Raw genomic sequence first — 21,522 nt, forward strand, 5'->3', positions numbered from 1 at the left:
CTGTCCTAAACTTTTTCACATATATGTGAGCCAATTTTATTTTGAAATTAAGAGATGTTAAGTAAAATGGTCAAATATTTATAGATATTATTTGTTGATAACAATAAGGATTTTAAGGATTTAAACTCAGGGGTATCTGAGTTTAATTTATATAAATTATAGTAGGAGTGGTGATGGGCTTCCCAGACAAGGTGGTATTTTACCTGGGATATAATGGTACAGTAGAACTTTGCTACATACAAAAGGGCTCAAGGGAACTTCTAGATTGAGAGAAATTATATCCTTGGTGTCTCTCTCGCTTCTTCTACTTTCTATCCCTCATTCTAGTACCCATTGGTGACTGTATTTTGAGATGGCAAAAGTATACGTCTGACATTCTTCAAATTTTCTCTAGAGTGAGTCCAAGCTTCTCTGATTTTCTCTACCTGATTAACCTCATCCTTACAAAACCCTATGAATGAAAATAAACTAATATGAGAAAAAGAAAATTCTATGTCACAAAGATAATATTTTCAAATATTTTTGGAGTGTAGTCTCACACTCTTATTGTTAACCAGGTTGCATGTAAGTGTTAGATTGGGGTCACAATGAGTTAAGAACTTCAGGACATCACAGAAATGTAAATCCTTCCAAACAGCTAGAGCAGCCTAAGGATTTTCAATTCAGGGAACCATCTCTTCATTCTTTGAAGATTATGGCATCAATAAAAATTATATACAAAGCCATGAAAAATGGTTCTTTGGAGATATGTCCTTTGCCAGAAATCAATTTTGCTCATCAGAATGTCTCTGACTGCTATCATAAAAGATAAAAATCTTAGGGTGAGAAGAGAACTTAGGAGGTCATCTTTGTATTCTGACAGGACCACATCTAATCCTGTTTTGAAATATGATACTGTTTTGATTAGACCCTCCCAGGAAAAGAGATGATACAGGTTTTTCATGTGCCCAATTAATGTCGAATAGTCTCCTAGGTAAAAAACCTTTCTATCTAGTTTATATTATCCTTGTTTCTTAGTAGAAATTGAGGGTTTATCCTTGCTTTCCTCCTCCATCCCTCAATTAGATGCCCTTTATATCTTTGAAGAAGATTATTAATCCCTAAACTTTAATTTCCATTTTAAATGTCCTGGTTTTCAGAATATTTCCTCATAGACATTATTTTTATGCTTTTTAAACATCTTCTTTAATTAGTAATAAGCTGTTTCCAAATTTCACACATTATTCTTTGTCCATAATGCCCAGAAAAATGTATATGACCCTAGATGGTTATATGTAAAGAGTTGAAGGATTTGGACCTTTGCAGAGGGAAATAAAAAGGAAAACTTATGATTTTACCACCAATAACTACAATTTTATGCACTGAAAGTATTAAAAAGAATGACAAGTGGCAGTCACGAGAGGCAAAAACCAAGGCGAAATGTCATAAATAAACACCAATTTCATGTAGAAGAGTGTGCAGGAAATCGGGGTGGGAAGGAGGGAACCAGGACTTTTCACAGCCCTTGCCTCAATCTGGGCATAATCCTCAGGTATAATGTGCTTCACTGACCTGAGTGCTTCTAGTACAGAAAATGAACACAAGTCCCCCATGAGGTCCACTTGCTACCTATCAGCGTGATCATAACCCAACCAACTCTGGGTGTCACAAGAAACCTATGTCCAGTCCCCTACGCTCCACTCCATGTTGTGTGCTACGGTGTTATGCTTGTTTACAAACCTCATTATCTTCCTGTTTAGGGGTCATTCTGTTATTTATAGCCACACCTGCAGTCACCTAGCCCCCACACAGGGTTTGTGCCTGTGGTTTTTCCTATCTCTATGTGTAGCCATAACTCACTTATTAATTAAATTGCACAAAACTTTTCATACTAGAGAATTCAGACATAACAAATGAACATAATGGGCAGAGTACATAATTTCTAAGTGAATGAGTGGATTAGAATGGGGGTAATGTTGAGTTACTGCTTCCAGTGTGGGGACAAGTTGACAGCAAGAATAATCATATAGCAAAGAACATTTAATTAACAGAAGAGAAAAACAACTAAATATAAAGAACCCCACAGGAAATTAACCCTTGAACAACACAGGGGTTAGAGGTGCCAATTTCTGTGCAGTAAAAAATCTGGGTATATCTTTTGACTCCCCCAGACTTCACTACTAATAACCTACTGTTGACCAGAAGCTTTACCCAGAACATCAACAGTTGATTAACACATATTTTGTATATTATCACACACTGCATTCTTACAATAAAGCTAGAGAAAAGAAATTGTTACTAAGAAAATCGTAAGGAAAATACATTTATAGTAATATCTCGTAAAAAAAAAAAAAGTCTACTAACAGGCAGAACTCCTGACAGTCCTGAGTTTGTCTTTTGTTTCCACAGTGTTTGGACAGAACAGACCCAAGGACACCCTTTCTTCCAATCTCTGGCCACCCTCCAACTTCCCTTCTAGTCACAACCTTCAGAACCATCTTCTCAGCTACTCTTTGCCCCAAGGACAAGCCAACACTGGTTTTTGAGCTCCAGATTTATCAGAATTATTCCACCTAGGTGGAGGCTGCAGTCATCTGCCTGCTCAACACACATTTGTGGGCCTCCTACAATTTGTGGCTCTGGAGGGTATGAACCACTTCTTCCTGAGTTGGCTGGGGAGAAGTATGTGGGTTCCCAGCATCTTTTGATGATGCAAAACTAGCATGCATTTATGTCTTCTTAAAGGACAAGCAGAATCTGTCCCAAGATGTGTGGGACTGAATCCCAGATGCTGTAGGAGCCCCCATGGTCCTGAAAAAGAGCCTTAAGTAGCCCCTTCTGGAGCTGCACACGGGTTCTACTGACAGAGACACCCAGCTCCTCCCTTCCTGCAGAACTGCTTCCCAGGTGAGGAGGTGAAACTCAGCAAGAGGATGTTCCCACCTGACTCACCTCAGCAGGCTGGACCCTCCTGGGTCCAGGGCGCTGTTGTCTTCCAGATGCTCCCTCGCAAGGATGACTAGGAGCTCAGCAGCCTCAAAGGGCCCCCTCAGGCCTCCCCCTGGGGCCAGGGCTTCTGCCTGAGCCTCTCCCTGCATCCACTAGCCAGCTTTTTAGCTACCCAGGAGCCTTCTCCCGATGTGTGGGTGAAGGGGAAACAATGAAGCTTTTTGTAGAAAAAAAAATCTGTGTATAAGTGGACCTGTGCAGTTCAAACCTGTGTCGTTCAAGGATCAACTGTAATGAGTAAAATACGTTCTATCCCAGTGGGTTGTGACAGGACAGTATTTGAAAAATAGATTCTCATTCTCCATTCACCCTTATTTTATCTTCTTTGGGTTTTCTGACTTTCAAGGTGTTCTTTACTCAGCTGATGGAAAAAAAGAGCAAGCTTGGAATAGTGGAGTGCAGTATTTTGTTTTTTCTTTAAGAGAGAGAGTGCCACATACATGTGAGTCAGGGAGGGGCAGAGAGAGTGGAAGGGAGGGAGAGAGAGAAAGAGACAGAGAATCCTAAGCAGGCTCCATGTCATCAGCACAGAGCCCAACATGGGGATCAAACTCACAAACCGGGAGATCATGACCTGAACCAAAATCAAGAGTTGGATGCTTAACTGACTGAGCCACTCCAGGCACCCCTGGAGTCCAGTGGTTCTTACAGGGTGACCCAAAACAACAGCAGCAACACTTGGGAACTTGTTTGAAATGCAGATACTCTAACCTCAACCCACAACTAATGAATCAGACTTGGGTTTTACCTGCAATGTGTGCTTTAATAATTATCTCTAGGTGATTCTGATTCTGCTCAAGTTTGAGAACTCCTGATGAAGCAGATCCCTCTTTAGGACTGAGATGCTTATTCCTACCTTAGCTCCTGGGAATGTAGATTATCCATGGCTCTAGGAGTTGCCTGTGACCAAAAGGAGCAGCCTTGTCCAAGGTGAAGTCCCTCTCTTATCCAATGACTTGCTGGTGAGAGGGCTTGAAGCTCAGCCTTTTCTTTAATTTAGGGCATCTCTGAAGAGATGCACCTGTTTCTGAGCTTTCTGTCAGATCAGCTGTGGCCTCTGTTACACCTGCATCCTGTTGAACTCTTCCTTTACTCAATCCCGCTCCCCTTTGATACTTAAGAGACATTATTCCTGAGAGCACTCCCCACATATCCATCTTAGTGCCTGTTTCCTGAGGAACCTGAAGCCTCTTGGCTTTCACATTGTTGGAAGCGATCATGGAGAAGATGTGACCTTCAGTTGACCCTTGAGCTGGACCTAGGAATCAGGGGCTCCTCACTCCCTCCCTCCTTTCTTGGAATGTACATTCCACATACTATTTCCACACTAGAAGCAGCTTCAGTGGCACAGTCTTGACAGAGTAATGTGTTGTTAAGATCATGTAGATGGTATAATGTGACTGAATTGTGTTAAAGCTGCTGTGTAAACCTTCAAGATTCTGGAAGGCTGGTGTGGCAATCTACTCATCTTACCAGTCTTGTAAGTTCCCTTGCTTATTAAATCTGCCACCTACCAATCTGGGGTGGTCTGCCTCTTCCTCGGGGCTCTCCTTTCCTTCTGTGTATGGGGGCCAGTTTCGAATTTCACCCAGGGAACTTCTGAAATTGTAAAATAACAGGTGTTCCAAAAGTCCACATATTTGTGTGGGAGTGGAGAGGAGTCCACCAATTAAAAAACAAACAAACAAAACACAAATATCTGTGAGGAACAACTGAGGGTCCAGGAGTTTCTGCTAAGCCAGCAAGGAGAGAGCCCAAGGCAAGGTGACAAGTGTATGATAATGGTAGACCTGACTGAGAAGGACCCCATACCCACCTTACTGGGAAGATGTCTCCAAGGGCCCTGGGGAAGATACAGCAGGGTCACATCTAGGGATCTGGGAACTTTGTTAGCCTTGTGGAAATGCTCATGGCCTCAAGTATGTCACTGATGGAATAGAGAGAGCTAAGTTCCTGCAGGGACCAGACAGAAACAAGGAACATTGTTGGACAACCTGGATAGATTGACAAGGAAGATGGGATGACATACATCTGTGTAAGTACTTTTGTGGTCACATGACATTGAAAATTGGATTAAGCGCCCCCCCCCCCCCCATCAACCACCAAAAGATGTGCACTATAAGAATCCACTTTTCACTGGGCATTGTATGTCACTTGACAAAAGGAGAAAAATGTATGGAGTCTGTGTTTCTTTTCCCATGTCAAGATGTGATACAAAAGATTAAATAAATTGTTAAAAACTAAATTTATAATTTTTTACACCTAATCATGAACTAAGATTTCTATCCCCAGCACAAAGTGGAGACTATATTTTTTGTTACATAAAGTATATTAAAAAGAACCAAACAGGGCACCCGGATGGCTCAGTCAGTTAAGCATCCAACTTTGGTTCAGGTCATGATCTCACCACTTGTGGGTTTGAGCCCTGTGTTAGGCTCGGTGCTGACAGCTCAAAGCCTGTTTCAGATTCTGTGTCTCCCTCTCTCTCTCTCTGCCCCTCCCACTCCCCCCCTCACACTCTCTCTCTCTCTCTCTCTCTCTCTCTCTCAAAAATAAATTAAACATGAAAAACAATTAAAAAAACCCAACAACTCCCTGTCCAATAACTCAGAGCACAGAAGCTTGCAATGGGCAACAACAGATGATTCCATTTCAGCTGATCTCTGCTGAGGCGTGTACAGTAGTTAACAGATTCGGAGAGAGAATGACAGTTGAGGAAAACTCTGCTCTTTATGGAACTTTGAGCAACTGTGAACACAGACTAATTTCAGAGTTCTTAGATAATGGCAGTTTTTATACAGAGGTCAGCCAGAGATGGACTAAAGTGGATTATAAGAATAAGGGCTGATCTGATCTAGAAAAGATTGTCTTTTTATGGTTTTCACAAATATTTCAGTGAGGAGAAATTAGTTATCAATAGGGCATGTTCTCTTGATGTGGGCATATGATTATACTGTGATGAGTAAGAGCTACATTTATTGAGTGCTTACCATGTGCTGGGCACTAGTCTTGAGTTTAAAGCGTGTTTCAACTACTGCTAATGAGGGTTCTCTGAATCAGGTGGACTCACCTGTCAGGTGTAGTCACTGCAGTGATGCTCAAATTAAGTAGACCTTTTAAGCTTCCTCTTTACAGTATAGAACCTGAATATGTATGGTGAATTCCTAGTCATTTAAAAAATTGTATCGATAAGTTAAATGAGCATAAAAATTCTACTGTGAAGGAGAAAGAATTTAGAACCCAAAGCTTGTGGTGACTTGCCATAGTTATAAATGTTATTAAATGTACATTTAATTCATAACTATGTTAAAATAAAACCTTATGAATCTATGAATCATTGCTTTTATAATATTCTACAGGATTCATTTTCCCAAATTTCAAATCTTTATTACTTCAACTTTTGAATTAAAAAAAAATATATTGCCTAAAGAAATATATATATTCTAGCATTTGGCCATTGTTTAGGGACTGACAATCTGTTCTGTTTTCTATTCTCCTGCTTAGAATATGGACATTGAACACCTTGTTAATCTCGTTCAGAGAACAGGGTGAAAGGGAACAACAATCCCTAACTTGAAAATGTGTACTTTATTATCATTTTGCATGTTTTTCCATGCTTTGTTTAGCAGGTTAAATAAGAGTTGATAATAATGTATTATTATTTTAAATCATAATAAGGTTCTTGTTATTAGGACCTTCAGTCCTTGTCATTTTTATTTATTACTGACATTTTGTTTGTCCCTTTGTTTTGGTGTTCAGTTTTATAAACTACTTCAAGTTAGAAATCCTAACTAAGACGGATTCTACAAGAAGATACTTTCAGTTACTGTTTCTCTTCTCCCATTTTTAGTAGGTTTTTAATTTTTTTTTAATGTTTTATTTATTTTTGAGACAGGGAGAGACAGAGCATGAACAGGAGAGGGTCAGAGAAAAGGAGACACAGAATCTGAAACAGGCTCCAGGCTCTGAGCTGTCAGCACAGAGCCCAACACAGGGCTCGAACTCACAGACTGAGAGATCATGACCTGAGCCGAAGTCGGCCGCTTAACCGACTGAGCCACCCAGGCACCCCTTTAGTAGGTTTTATATAAGGCTAAGTCAAACAATATTCTTTATTATGACTTTTGGTTCTGTGAGACTCCTAGAGAGTCTCCTCTAGCTTCTATAGACTAGCTTCTATTTTTTCACTTATAAAATAAATTCCCACCGTCTACTGACTATATACTATATACAGTTGGCAAATTATAACTGGTGGATATAAATTGTACAGAGGAAGAGCAACTCCTTTGCTTTTCTGGCCTGCAAAGGTGTTGTTTTGACTATATTTTACTTGTAAGTTAACCTGGGTTAACCTATTTGAGACAAAAATGTCTTTATTATTATAATTAGGTCTGTTAGCTGCCTATCAAAATCTGGTCTCCCTTTCTTCCCAGTTTAAGTTCTTGACAATGGAATGTGAACAGAGGTGATGGGGCTGCTTGTGGGCCATATCCCCTCCTCACAGACATGTTGCCATTCAGTCTCTTCCACGCCCATGAAGACCCCTGAGGGACCCCTGAGAACCAAGATCCTGAGAACCTGGGTCCTTGAATGAGTTTATAAAGCAGAGCCACCAGCATGACTTTTCTGAAATGTGATAGAGAAATTTATTTCCTTTTTTCCCTTTGCCACTGTATTTTTTGGTCTCCTTGACATAGTTTTAACTTAATATATTTCCCATCTGGCAATAACACTTCTTAAATATTATAGTGATTTTCTGAACTTGATGTTTTCATTGTTTCTACAAGACAAATTAGGCATTCTTGAAGTCCTATTCTTGTTTCAAGCACCATAGATGGCCAGTTAAGCATATTGGGATAAAATAAATCAATCACCCCCAAAATATTTACTACTTTCCTATTATATCTTTATCACTGTATTCAATTCTTGGGACTATAAATGTCTACATGACATCATTCCTGCTTATGTTGATGGGAAATGTTTTCACTCATATTATAAGCTTGTTTTATATATGTTTTAGGTGATCTTTTTACTGAAAATGTTGTTTGACCTCACTGTGTACTAGTGACATGGTACGGACAAAAATGAAGACTAAAACATGGTTACTTGCCTCAAAGAATTCACAGAAGGAAAACAGTATTTAAATATACATTGTAATTTGCTTTTGATAAATGCTGACCTCTTTGAACTTCACTACAACTGAGAAAATAGATTTTATCATACTTTTTGGTAGATGAAGTGGAGACTTAATAACAGATCATGATAAATAACTCTACTAATTGACCACCTACTAGTAGATCCCGTGTTTCTTTCTTGGGCCAAACTCTGCTGGGAGTGGGTGCAGTCAGTACAAACCCCCAGATGATCTGGTGGGCCCTGAGAGAAGCAAGGGCATGTCGTGCCTGTTTCCTGATGGAGCCCAAGGAAACGGCAAGACCTGGGGGATAGTTTTACAAAATTTCACGTGTCCTGGTGAGAGGCAAGGGTAGTAGAGTGATTCCCAAGCAAGGAAGCTGGGTCTATTGTGGCACCAGGGTGACATAAGAGCAGAAGACTGATTTCAGTGTGCCAGAGAGAAGTGTGAAAGTGACAGAGAGCATTAACTTCTTAATTTCCCTTATGCCAGTTTGGTGTGGGTAGTTTCATGGTGACTCCCCTGCACCTGAAGTAATAGATGGAGCTCAATCCTGGACGTGCTTTTGGACAGGAGTGAGACCTAAGAAGCTGCAGTCTGTATCAGCTGACACCTGAGATACTTCTGTGTGGACAAGACTAGAGGTCCACACAGAAGCCAGAGGAGCAAGCTGCTCACCCTGATCTGATTCCTTCCTCTCTCAATGCCCTGCTGCCATGTGAGGCCAAGTCCCCACTCCTGTGCCACCAAGGTAAAAGAGATCCCCTCTGGATTGACTGGGAGTAAGTTTCTACCACCCATTAGAATAGGCTTCTTATTATGAAGACTATATCATTTATAGTTCAGATACGGGTACTTTTAAAAAAACTTTAAGTAATCTCTACACCCAACATGGAGCTTGAACTCACTACCCTGAGATCAAGAGTCACATGCTCTTCTGACTGAACCAGCCGGGCACCCCCAAATAAGGACACTTTTGAAAGTGAAAAAGGGAACTCTTGGTAATTAATCCAGATTAGCATATGTAAAGTGGGACGAGAGCAAATTGTGAAAATGGTTACTTTCCTCTTATAAAAAGAATTAGGATGAGTTACACAAAAAAACAAACAAGTTCTATTTCTTGCACACGCGAAAATACAGACTAAAATTCACACCCAACACAAAAGGCAATGCTTACACCAGAATCTGACTTTGCAGATCACAGAAATATGTAAGGAAGATGACTTTTTCCTTCTTTCCACATTCTACACTTTTGAAAATATGAGGTAGGGGCATCTATACTCTTTCACTTTTTGCTAACTCCTCCATGTACAAAGAGGAATGATTTACCTCTTGGTGAGATCACAAGGATTTGCCATCATGTGTTCATTTACTGCTGACAGTGAAATACAGAGGTAAGCATCCCTTTAACAATATGACCTATCTTACTTCTCTCACTGAGTGAAAACACTGGAATTTTCTTTCTTCTCCTGCCATTTCTCTGTCTCCAAACCGACACCTACTTGGGCAGGCTCTGTTCCTGTGCAGAGGGCACGGGCAATTTGGGGTGGCTGGTCCATTTTTGCAGAAAATGAGTGAGAAGCTTAATTTTGAACGCAGGTCCAAGCCATAGTCTCTATTGCATCTCTACTGGTAGAAAAGCAGGTAGTTTAATTCCTATTTGGCATCTGTGTGCATTCCTTAATTTGTTTCAAACTAATTAGGGGAAGAGATTTGTCTAGCCCTTTAGAGACATAACACACCGCAACAGTATGCCTTGAATGATTTAGATTATGATTCAGGTGAGAGATGTTCTACTGGAGACAGTTATTATATGCTTTGCTTGGGATCCAGATGCCTTCCAGAACTTTTATGCCTCAAGCTATGCTTAAATAGAATTTTAACTTTTGTTAAACAGGACACCTTTTAGGAATTGATCCTACTACTTGGCAATAGATTAATGTAATATGGCCTTGCATTACTTAGGGCTTTCGGTTTATTTTCTGGTTGTAGATACCGGGTGGGGGCGGGGGAGAGACTATTTCTTCCCTCGTTCCCGAAAATTTCTTCCGATTTAGAGAACTCGGTTTAGAGAACTCTTCTAGTTTCGGCAATTTAGGGGCAATGCTGGCCTCGCTCCACCCCTTTCACCCTGTCCCAGAAATACAGAAGGTCCCACCTACATGTGGTATCACTTTCGGAGGTTTCAATTACCTGTGGTCAGCGCTGGTCAGGAGGAAGACGATCCTCCATCTGGAATCCGCAGAAGGTCAGGAGTAGCCTGAGGCTACGTCACACGCCTGCGTCATTCCCCTGACGTCATCTTATCACGCAGGCATTTTATCATCTCACATCAGCTCGAGAAGGGTGAGTACAGCACAATGAGACATTTTGAGAGAGAGAGAGACATGTAACTTTTATTATAGTATATTGTTCTAATTGTTTTATTTTATTACTAGTGATTGTTAATCTCTTACTGTGTGTAATTTAGAAATTGAACTTTATTATAGGTATGTATTTATAGGATAAAACAGCATATAGGGTGCGATACTATCCGCGGTTTCAGGCATCCACTGGGGGTCTTGGAACGGATCCCCCATAGATAAGGGGCGACTACTATAACTTATATAAATTTGGGAAGGATCAAGTGAGCATGCACAGTTCAGCCCCCTTTCTTTTCTCTTATAATAAGGCTGTCTTCATGGAGGGGTTCTCTTCTGCCCCTCTGTGCTGCTCTTATCCAGGAATGCCTGTGATTGGATAAGGGAAATCTGCCTGGCCGTGGGTTCAATTAGCAAGGCTATGTAGCTCTTGTATTAAGCTGTGAAGTGGCCTTTGATATGCTTCTTTACAATAAAAGGCTGATATTTTGATATCATTTGATCAGCTATCTGTTTTACTCCTTTTATTTCTTTATGTGTATTGGGCCACCTCCATGTTCTGACAGTGGAGTGATGATTTTTGGGTTGTGAGTGAACTAACTTGTGGACATATTTGGGTATTTGCATAAAGTAAAAATTATTTGTGTGGTATTTCTTAGGAATACCTAAGCATTGCCAGCAGATAGCTATGCATCATTAAAGAGGTCTTTATTATCCCCTGGAGGGATGCTAGGGTTGACAGGCTATTTTGAGTGAAATAGGTAATTTAGGCAATTATAAAACTCAGAAAAAGAAAAGGTGTTACTTCTTGCAATTAAGTCATGTTTGTGTCTACGTCCACCTGGTTTTCTCCTTTTTGCTTTTTTCCTTCTTCACAGCTGAGCTTAGTGATTCCTTCAGGCCTCAGTAAACAGGGAGGATCCTGGAGGTTCTGGATGTTCTGAATGGGAGAGCCCTTTCTTACTCTCTTCTGGTAGGCACTGTTATCTCACCTGGCCTTTTCTCAGTAATAAGAGCTACTATTTTGGAGGGTCTGTAATGTTCTAAGACTTTGAATAAGTTATTTAATTTTATCATCATGACAATGGTATTTTTACTAAAGAAGAAACTGAGATCCTGAGAAGTTATATGGCCACAAGACAGAAGCAGAACTTGAAATTAAATCTCTCAAATTCTGAGATTCATACTTGGATGATATGTAGGAGAAAGTAATCAGATTAAAAATATTCGTTATCTGACCTCTGTAGGTATATGTGGGGAAACAAAACCTGTTATGAGTGTTCTCTAATTAACTGGTAGTGGAGTTTGCAATATTGGTCTGAAACTTCTTTAAATGGATAGATCTGGAGTAACACTTTTTGATCAAGAGCATAAACTGCGCTGAGAGACTGTGTCACCATGAACGTTGTCCAGGGGAAGGGCTTTGACTGTCTTTTTGCTTAGTTCAGATCCTTTACATTAAACACAACAATATCCATAATATTTACTACGTAACATAGCAGATGGCATAGTGTTGTAAATATTTTAATGGGGTCACCTGAGGCAGTGGTAGTTGGCTATGGCAAACACTGATTTGAAAAATCTGAGCTGTCAAAGCAAATTCTTGAAAGTAAAGTCCCATTTTAGCATTCATGATATGGAAAAAGATAAGACAGTGTTCACTGTCAACACAATTAAATTTTGATCCTGAGATGGAATTCTGTAAACATGTTTGCTTGCATGGATCTAAGAAAATACATTTCACCCTTGAGGAATTTTTACTTCTCTTGAACATCTCATTATTGTTTTCTCTGTTGTCTTAAGGAGGTCAATCTTAGAGCTTTGTGTAGAATGATGTTTCCTGCTTTATTGCACTCTGCCATACTTAAAGTAACACAATGAACCTGGAATTCTGACCAGCAGGTTGGAGAGTAGCTCAAATGAATCTGCAGAGGGAATTCTGGCAAGGACAACTGGCATACATAAACCTGGCAGTCGGGCTCCTGTTGTATTTTATTGTATTAATAGTTAATTAATCCTTTTTTCTCTGAAATAGCTTTATATCCTGGAGGTATTAGCGCTTGTTAATGAAATCTCTTATGGCATAGGACAGAGCTGGAAATAAAGGATTTTAGGCAACTAGCCCTCATTTGTGGCTTCATCAGAAATATTGGCCTCTAAAACCTAGCACAGATCTGGCAGGTGAGGTGCTCAAAAACATTTTGAATGATGAATGTAATAGTCCTGTATTCTTATTGAGTACATATAGGATTCTATACCTGTGCTAAACCTTTTGCAATATAATTGTGTTTAAAATAGACATACCTTTCAGCAAAATTCCTTGTGTGTGGTGCTACTGCAAACATGTACCTTGCTTTATAAAATAAGCGAGTTTCTAAATTTGAAGAATATATTAAGCACATACCACAGGCCAGAACTTGTCTTCCCTTAAGCTTTGGCAAATAAATGATGATGCTCTTATTCTTCCACTAAGTACATGGTGACTCAGACAAGTTAAGTAATTTATCTAGTATCACAGGCTTGTAAGGATTCACTCTGGATCTTTTTCACTGTAGTTTTAGTACATCTAGCCATCTTTCAAATGAGTGGGAGAACTCGAAAATAAAGGATTTTTGTAGTAAAATAGTCCTTACAGGGAACACACTTAAAAATAATGCACATTATCCTTCTATGTCTTTTGTAAATTTGATTTTTGTATGTTAATTTAAAGTATATAGAAATATCAGTGTTATTTTCAAAACATATATTGTATATATGTTTCATATTCAGCCTTGTAATATGTTTGGTGCTTTATGCATATTATTTAATTTTTATACTCATATAAAAATTAGTATATTATTCTCATTACAAAAGGGGAAAATAAAAGAACAGTGAGGTTAAATTACTTGTCCAAGGATATATAACTGAGAAATTGGAAAACTGTGATTTTCTAACCTAAATTTCCTTAAATCTTACAGGTTCCTAGACCTATTATAGACATTTCTAGAAGAATATAAATATTGCCTGACTAAAACTTAAGTCACAATAATTGCCAAATTTTATTATAACATTAGAGGGAAATATCACATTGTTTTAAATAGTCTCTTTTTGTCATTAAATATAACACTAACAGTTTTGAGTTTTCGAATAAACTGAATTTTACAGAAAATTTGCATCCTTTTAAACAGATATTGTCTCGATGTTTCTTCAGCCATTACAATCTAATAATCAAATAAAACATAATTTTCTCAGATGACAGAAAGATAGGAACATACGTAACATTATCATTGTGACTTTTTTTATTGCTGAACTTGTTGAGGAAAAACATTTCTACTAATAAATTCTTATAAGAGTATTTACTTCTTTCACCAAACTCTTCACAATGAGACTTGAGAGATGGGTGACTAATATTCTGATTTTTTTTTTTTTTAAGCCGGTCATAGGAGTTCTGAGGATTGCTTGATGCAGGGATTAAAATTGCTATTATCCTGCAGGCACATCCTGGGTGCAGAGGTGACTTACCTCTTGTTGTCTAGTCTGCTTAGTGAGTGGTGTGGAATAAGAAAGTCAATACATTAGCAACAGAGGGTTCAGAATGGATATTGCTTGCTTGATCGGCTGTGCAGGCTGATACCTCGCTTGAATAACTACACAGGGAAGGGGACTGCTGGTGTTGTACAGGTTGTGGTAAAGAGAGGGAGACCCAGAGTAGCTTGGGGAAACAAGCCATCTTCCATCAGGATCCAGTCCTCATGTCTAATTATTTTCCCGTAGGCTTTTGGCATATAATATGTTAACCCGTTTTCTCTTGTAGGCAGTTACCCCAGTTTACAAGTGTGTGCACAGATATATTCAAAGATATGAAAGTGAAATAAACACGGAGTCAACGCTCAGAATTCCAGAACTGCTTCATTTTTCTTTATAAATTTTAATTCTTATTATTTCAAAATCTGTTTCAAAGGATGTTTGGTGTAAGAACAGTGAAGCAGTAAATAAAATGTGGTATAGACTCCTGAAATCTATCTACCCCAAATCAATCTCACTTTCCAGAGGAAATGACTTATAGAACAGACAGATATTTCAAGACATTTTCCTATAAAATATTTTGTTATTATTTTATCTGATTTTTTTTTCCTATAAAAAGGGACCATGACATCTTTCCATAGGACTGTATCATTTTAAAGCAATTGCTGTTTAGGAAAAAAACAAAAAACCAAAACAAAACAATCTGTAACTTTGGACAAATCTTGGCTTATAATTTTTGGATGTTAAGTTCTTAATTAGGACTCTTTTGGCTGTGAGGAAAGAAAATTCAATTTCTAATACTTAAACATGGATTTTTATTGACTCGCAAAATTGAAAAGTCCATGAGTAGAGGTGGCTTCAAGTTTGCTTGATCTTGGGGAATCAAATGACAATACTGTACTTCTCTCATTTATTTGATCTTTTAGTACCACTTCCTCTTTGTTGGTTACATTCTCTGGTAGGTCTAGCCTCATCGTGACAAGAGGGCTGCAGCAACCCTCATCTTGAGTTCACTTAGCTTCAAATGCAGTAGTGAAAAACATCCATTTCCAGAATTGAATCTTATTGGTTCTGATTGATTTGAGGAGTCACATACCTGTTTGTATTAGTGGCCTACTATAACAGACTGGATGGCTTGAGCAACAGGAATTTATTTTCTCTCATTTCTGGAAGCTAAAAGTCCAAGTTCAAGGAGTTAGCAGATTTGGCTTCTTCTGAGGCCTCTCTCTTGGCTTGCAATTGACCAGTTTTTCTCTGTGTCTTCCCATGGTCGTCTCTCTGTGTTTTTGTGTTCTAATCTCCTCTTTTTATAAGGACACAAGTCATATTGGAATGAGGACCACCCTAATGACTTTATTTAATCTTATTTACTTTTTTTAGATATTTACTCTTTCCAAATACAGTCACATTCTGAGTTACTAGGGGTTAGGACTTCACTATATGACTTTGCTGGGGATGGGGACAGTATACAATTCAGCTCATAACATCATTCCTGTGTAACCACTGGCACATTCCTACATAACCATGTGCCCATCCTAGGTCAAATACCACATTTAGATCTAGCAGGATGGTCAAAGGACTGAAAGTAGGGAGGAGTGAAATCCCTTAAGTGAAAACTAGCCACTGTCATCAACATGATGGTGAATGAATGGTATCTATTCCAAAAGCCAACAAGTGTCCATTTCACTAAGAAAATGCAGGTTAAAATTATAATATTAGTGGCAGCTATTTTGTTAATAAACTAATAATAAAGAATTAGCTAGGGGCGCCTGGGTGGCTCAGTCGGTTAAGCGGCCGACTTCAGCTCAGGTCATGATCTTGCGGTCCGTGAGTTCGAGCCCCGCGTCGGGCTCTGTGCAGACAGCTCAGAGCCTGGAGCCTGTTTCAGATTCTGTGTCTCCTCTCTCTGACCCTCCCCCATTCATGCTCTGTCTCTCTCTGTCTCAAAAATAAATAAACGTTAAAAAAATTTTTTTAAAAAAGAAAAAAAAGAAAAAGAATTAGCTAATAAAGAAGGAAATAGATTCTTGAATTAAACTTCACATGTTTACTTCAGGGGAAAGAAAAACATTATCTTTCTTAAGGAAGAAGTAGTAGCTTCATCAAAAACACTTTCTTTGAAAAAAAATGGTAACCTGAGAATAGGATGTTTAAGTAACTGAACATTTTTGGCTAGAAAAAAAGTAATAGCTAATATGGGGCTTTCTATAATAGGACATAGCCTTGTTTGATTTTTTAATTTTCAGAAATAAAAAGTGATTTTTTTTTTCTCCACAGAATGTTTTTGCAATTCTTCATCTACAAAACAAAACAAGCAAAAAACTCCCTAATACTCAGAGAAAGGAATATTTGTCCTAAAATTAGGAAAGAACTGTATATAATACCCAAAGATCATGGCAAGCAGGACAATATATTTGCCCCCAAATTGAAGATGATATCAGGAGCCATTATTTCTTTCATGTGGTAGGATGAGGAATCAATGCAAAGTGCAGGTAATGCTTTAATTAGTGCACGTCTCTTTAATACATTGTGGCAAGTGAACCTGGCGATGAGGAGAAATCACATGGTGAGGTTCACACACTGTGAGCGAACCAATCACTGAGGCAAGGTGATGATGTATCACTTGACCTAAGACTGGTTTATATGCTCTACCCCTGGTTTGGGGTTTGAGCTTCACAAAAAACAATATGGATTGGTGTGAGGAAAAAAATGAATTAATTCTATTGTCAGCAAAAGAGGGGACAGATCTTGGGGGGAGGGGGATGCAAACAATAAGTATGCATTATATTCCCTAGAAAGATAATAAAGATGATTGAAGACTAAGGCACACCTAGTGAAATTATTAAATGTTAAATGTTAAAGTAGGAATAATAGAAATATAAACACAGAAGAATTAATTAAAGAGACTTTGTATGCAAGAGAACAGGTGAAAAATATTTCCAGAATTTGGAGGAAGAATAGATTTCACCCACAGAAGGTACATCCAGCCAAATTGTCATTAATATGTCAAGGCAACAGAAAGATATTTCTAAATATACAAAGACTCTTCAACTCTATATCCTATGTAGCCTACATGAAAAATCTACTTGAATGCATACTCTATTCAAGCAAAAGATTGAAACTGTGGAAAGAAAATCCTGGTGGTAAAAATTAATTTTTAAAAACATAATTACTACAGTTAAAATTTTTAAATCATAGTTACAAAATTAACTTTTATGATTATAACTCTTGAACAAAGCCATATAGTGAAATAATTAATAATTATTAATAATTCAGTTATAGTTTGCCAGGGAAAATGTTCCAGGACTTGTCACCAAAACTGGAAGAAAAAGGGAGGGAGAGGTGGTAAAATTAAACACATTTTTGCACTGTTCATAGTGACGGTAAATAACAAAGCATCTATCTATCTATCTATATATATATATACACGACTTTAGAAAACAGGAGATCAAAAGAAATAACAATTGTAGCCAGAGATTTTTATTTTATTTGTTTATAAGTTTTTATTTTAATTCCAATTAGTTAATGTACAGTGTTATATTAGTTTCAAGTGTATAATATAGTGATTCAACACTTGCATACAACACTTAGCAGCTCATTTCAAGTTCATTCCTTAATCCCCATCACCATTTAACCCATTCTCCCACGCTCTGGTAACCTCTCTGATACTATCAGTTTGTTCTTTATAGCTAAGAATCTGTTTCTTTGTTTGTCTCTCTCTTTTCTTCCCTATCCTCATTTGTTTTGTTTCTTGAGTTCCACCTATGAGTGAAATCATATGGTATTTGTCTTTCTCTGACTGTCTTATTTCAGTTAGCATTATACTCTCTAGCTCTATCCATGTTGTTGCAAATGGCAAGATTCATTCTTTTTTATGGCTGAATGGTACTGTTGACATCAGCCATAGCAACTGATGGCAACTTTATGGCTGATATATATATGATATCTCTCTCTCTCTCTCCCTCTCTCTCTCTCTCTCTCCCTCCCTCTCTCTCTCCCTCCCCCTCTCTCTCTCTCTCTCTCTCTCTCTCTCTATATATATATATATATATATATATATATATATATATATACATACATATAATCTCTATATCACTTCTTCTTTATCCATTCATCAAACAATGGACACTTGGGCTGTTCCATACTTTGGCTATTGTAAAAAATGCTGTTCTAAACATCAGGGTATGTATATCCCTTTGAATTAGTCTTTTCGTATTCGGGTAGATCTATTTTTAACTTTTGGAGGAACCTCCATACTGTTTTCCACAGTGGCAGCACCAGTTTGCATTCCTATCAACAGTGGAGGAAGATTCCTCTTTCTCCAAATCCTCACCAACACTTGTTTCTTGTGTTGTTGATTTTAGCCATTCTGACAGTTGTGAGGTGATAGCTCATTGTAGTTTTGATTTGCATTTACCTGATGGTAAGTGAGGGTGAGCGTCTTTTCAGGCTGTTAGCCATCTGCATGTCTTCTTTGGAGAAATATTTGTTCATGTCTTCTGGCCATTTTTTTAACTGGATTATTTGTTTTTTGGGTGTTGAGTTGTGTAAGTTCTTTATATAATTTGGATGCTGTTTATCAAATATGTCATTTATAAATATCTTCTCCCATTCTGTATGTTGCCTTTTAGTTTTGTTGATTGTTTCCTTCATTGTGCAGAAGATTTTTATTTTGATAAAGTCCCAAGAGTTTTGTTTCCCTTGCCTTAGGAGATAGATCTAGAAAAAAGTTGCTATGGCTGATGTCAAAGAGGTTATTGCCTGTGTTCTCTTCTAGAATTTTTATGCTTTTAGGTCTCACATTTAGGTCTTTATTTTTGTTTGTGGTATAAGAAAGTGGTCCAGTTTCATTCTTTTGCATGTTGCTGTTTTATCATTTGTTGAAAAGACTGTCTTTTTTCCATTGGATATTCTTTCCTGCTTTGTTGAAGATTAGTTAACCATATAATTGTGGGTTTATTTCTGGGTTTGCTATCTTGTTCTACTGATCTATGTGTCTATTTTCGTACCAGTACCATATTGCTTTCATTACGATAGTTTTATAATATAACTTGAGTCTGGAATTGTGATGTGTCCAGCTTTGCTTTTCTCTTTCAAGATTGCTTTGGCTTTTCAGGGTCTTTTGTGGCTTTAGGATTGTTTGTTCTAGTTCTGTGAAAAATTTTGTTAGTATTTTAATAGCGATTGTATTGAATTTGCAAATTGCTTTGCATAGTGTAGACATTTTAACAATATTTGTTCTTTTAGTACATGAACATGGAATGTTTTTCCATTTCTTTGTGTCATCTTCAATTTCTTTCATCAGTGTTTTATAGTTTTTGTAGTACAGGTCTTCCACCTCTTTCATTAGGTTTATTCTTAGGTATCTTACTATTTTTGGTGCAATTGTAAATGGAATTATTTTCTTAATTTTTCTACCTGCTGCTTCATTATTGGTGTATAGAAATGCAACAGATTTATCTACATTGATTTTGTATCCTGTGACTTTAGTGAATTCACTTATTGGTTGTAGCAGTTTTTGGTGGAGTCTTTTGGGTTTTCTATATATATATAGTGTCTAGTCATCTGCAAATAGTGAAAGTTTTACTTCTTTTTTACCAATTTGGATGCCTTTTATTTCTTTGTGTTGTCTGATTGCTGTGGCTAGAACTTCCAGTATTATGTTGAATAAAAGTGGTGAAAATGGACATCCTTGTCTTATTCCTGACCTTAGGGGAAAAACTCTTGATTTTTTTCCATTAAAGATTATGTTAGCTATGGGTTTTTCATAGATGGCCTTTATAATGTTGAGGTATGTTCCCTCTACACCTACTTTGTTGAGAGTTTTTATCATGAATGGATGTTGTACTTTGTCAAATTTTTTTCTGCATCTATGGAAGTGATCATATGGTTCTTATTTCTTTTATTGATGAAATGTATCACGTTGATTTATTTGTGAATATTGAACCACCCATGCAACCCAGGAATAAATCCCACTTGATGTGGTGAATTATTTTTTTAAATGTATTGGATTTATGAATCCAACAATGTAAATGTATGTTTGCTAGTATTTTGTTGAGGACTTTTATATCTATGTTCACCAGAAATATTGGCCTATAGTTTTTTGTGGTGGATTTATCTGATATTGGTATTAGGGTAATGCTGGCCTCATAGAATGAATTTGAAAATTTTCTTTCCTTTTCTGTGCTTTGGAATAGTTTGAGAAGAATAGATATTAACTCCTCTTTAAATGTTTGGTAAAATTCACCTGTGAAGCCATCTGGTTCTGGACTTTTTTTGGGAGTTTATTGATGACTGATTCAGTTTTTTAATGATTATTGATTTGTTCAAAATATCTATTTATTCATCTTTCAGTTTTTGTATTTTATATATTTCTAGGAATTTATCCATTTCTTCTAGGTTGTCCAATTTGTTGGCATATAGTTTTTCATAATATTCTCTTATAATTGTTTGTATTTCTGTGGTGTTAATTCTCCTCTCTCATTTGTGGGCTTTTTATTATTTTTTTTGAGTCCTTTCTTTTTTGTCTTGATAAGTCTTACCCAGATATTTTTCGTATTTCTTTCACCCTGAACATATTGAGAAATCCACAATCCAATAACGAAGGAGATAGTATTCCTAATAATTAATAGAGATGCTATAAAAATTTATATACTATTGAGGCTCTACCTTTTCAAAACTCCCCTGAACCCACAAAGGAAATCTCAATAAATTCCAGAAAGTAGAAAAGCAATTTAGTAAATCTTTGAATTTCTGAAAGTAAACTAGTAAAACCAGATATACCTAGCAAAAGAAAAAACAAATGAAACAGTAACTTTTGGGGCACCTGGGGGCTCATTCGGTTAAGTGTCTGACTCTTGATTTCAACTCAGGTCATGATCTCACAGTTTGTGGTGCTGACAGTGTGGAGCCTACTGGGGATTCTCTCTCTTTCTCTCTCTACCCCTTCCCTGCTTGCTCTCTCTCTCTCTCTCTCAAAATAAATAAATAAACTAAAAAAAAAGAAAGAAACAATAGCTTTCATTTAACCAACTGTTGGGTCAAATAGAAAATAAAACCTGAAGTTGCAGAATCTTTCCTCTCCCAAGATTGAGAATACTATATACAACAACTTAAGGAAAAGAAAATGAAAATAATTAAGCATTCAGTATAGGAAGTTGAACAAATACATCCAAGGAAAGCTAAAGAAAGAAATGAATCAATAATGATAAAAACATAAATCAAAGCATAAATTAGAAATAGAAAAAAATAGTAGAATTGATATAAGGCAGTTAAACAATAGTAACAAAACCCAGTCAAATGGGTAACTTCCCACTTACCTTCATCAAGGGTGTAGCTAGGAAGAGATGAAAACACAAATACATAGATTTAAGGCTGAGAAGAAGGAATGATCCACCAGTAGAGAAATAATTAATAGAGTTACAATAAACAGTTTTCAAAAATCTATGCTAATAAATAAGAAAACTCCTTAAATGGACGATTTTCCAGAAGATATGTTACCTGAATTAACTCCTTAAAGGGATGGAAAGATATAAA

At 37.4% G+C, this 21,522-nt stretch overlaps 1 protein-coding gene across 2 annotated transcripts in view; it reads right to left on the bottom strand.

Annotated features, from left to right (window-relative positions):
• PKP2 (plakophilin 2) overlaps positions 1-10,393 on the bottom strand; it is a 261,095-nt gene extending 250,702 nt beyond the window's left edge. Inside the window, exon 1 of one of the 2 annotated variants that reach the window (XM_042946240.1) lies at positions 10,316-10,393. The gene's annotated coding sequence lies outside the window, so the exon portion shown is untranslated. The remainder of the gene's footprint in view (positions 1-10,315) is intronic. The other variant, XM_042946241.1, reaches the window with a different exon arrangement.
• Between the last annotated feature and the right edge of the window lie 11,129 nt (positions 10,394-21,522).

The sequence above is a fragment of the Panthera leo genome, chromosome B4, assembly GCF_018350215.1.
Source record: "Panthera leo isolate Ple1 chromosome B4, P.leo_Ple1_pat1.1, whole genome shotgun sequence".
NCBI classification, from domain to species: domain Eukaryota; kingdom Metazoa; phylum Chordata; class Mammalia; order Carnivora; family Felidae; genus Panthera; species Panthera leo.